Here is a 1,622-nt window from a genome sequence, read left to right on the forward strand (position 1 = left end):
ATGTGATAGTAAATGTTAATCTAAGGTAGGTTGGTGAAGAAATGGATGAAAAGTGGGTGTAGGGTTCTTCTTCCTCATTCTTTTCTTGCTGTAAAAAATTCATAATTTTTTTTATCTGAAAACACTTGGGTTGGGCGAAATTCTTTGGGCATTCTTATTGTATTTAGGTTTGTATGTTAAATTCATAGCAAATGTATCAATTGTATGTTTTATTTTCTGATTTTTGTGAGAATATTGCAGTACACAGTAGCCTCTGCGTAAATGACACAGTTGAGACTATATTGATATCAAAATCATGATTTGTTGTTTTGTAATGATAAAATTTAGTTTTTTCACGTCTAAGACCACATTGAGTGTGAAAAATATAAAATAAATGCTTGATTTTGAGGACACAGCTGGGAGATATGAAGGTGTTCTTAGCTACACTGTTGAGCTCAATTGTGCATGGATGTTTATGTTGGGAACCTTGTGGAATATCCTAACCCTTGTTTTGATGATACCAAAATTCATAGGACTTATATGTAATAGACTAGAATCGTTTAGAACTCAAGTGTTAGAGTTCGTTTCTAGTTTAGTTGCGGTGTCAAAGACTGAAGACTGAAGACTGCAGATACCAACTGAAGTATCAGTTGGAGAATCAGTTGAAGACTGATTATTTAATGCGCGCAAAGGACTGATACTAAAGTCAAGTATCAGTTGAACATTCTTCCTAGGACTGATCTTCCAACGTTCTGAGGAAGCCACGTATGCACAAGTACAGCCGCATTAAATGCAGAGATCTCAGAATATCTTATCTCTGCAGAGGTCATTCCTATCTGGTGGTTACTTTTCAGAGATGTCACATCTCCTGTCCATCAAAGAGAGCCGTTTCCACACAGACAAGGAACCTCGAAGATTGAAGCCTCAGCCCAAATTCGAATTGCTCTCCAACGGAAGAAATCTTGAGGACGATTTACGCCAACGGATCTATTCAAGAGTTCTCCTACAAATAGCGCTCGAGGATCACTTCAACCTTCACCGTATCAACGACATAAGCTGAAGCTCTGCCAAAATTACTACTCAGCCTAAAGCTTAACCGCCCCAAAGCTTGAATCGAAGAAGAGAATTCCAAAGCCAAAATCAGTCACTGCTGATTACATACATTCTCTTAGACCCTAGGCATATATCTGTTTACCCAGAAGCCAAAGGTCAAACTTGCTTCAAAGAACTAGTTCTTTGTAAGTATAGTTGGCACTCGTTCAAACCTCCTCCCCATATGAGTGTTTGAGTGGTTCGGAGTTCAGGAAGGTACTCTGAACTCTGAGTGAAAAGTCTGAGCACGAGGTGTGCTTAGCAAGGAAATCCTACGCGAGGTGTGTGGGTGCTGAAGAAGGGTTTTCTTCAGTTTACGGTTGTGTGCACCAGGCAAGCACACAGGTACGGTTTGCAGTGCACCAGTGAAGCACTTGCGGAGTGGATTGTTGGTCTGATCAACCAACCGTGGATGTAGGAAAGGGTTTTTCCGAACCACGTAAAAGTCTCTGTGTTATTTACAGCTTTCAGTTTTACATTCTTACTTGTGCTATTTCAATTGATAAAACTGAACACTGAATAACATCAAAGAGAAACCTTAATCCAACAAC

The sequence above is a fragment of the Salvia miltiorrhiza genome, chromosome 3 (genome assembly GCF_028751815.1).
Source record: "Salvia miltiorrhiza cultivar Shanhuang (shh) chromosome 3, IMPLAD_Smil_shh, whole genome shotgun sequence".
NCBI classification, from domain to species: Eukaryota; Viridiplantae; Streptophyta; class Magnoliopsida; order Lamiales; family Lamiaceae; genus Salvia; species Salvia miltiorrhiza.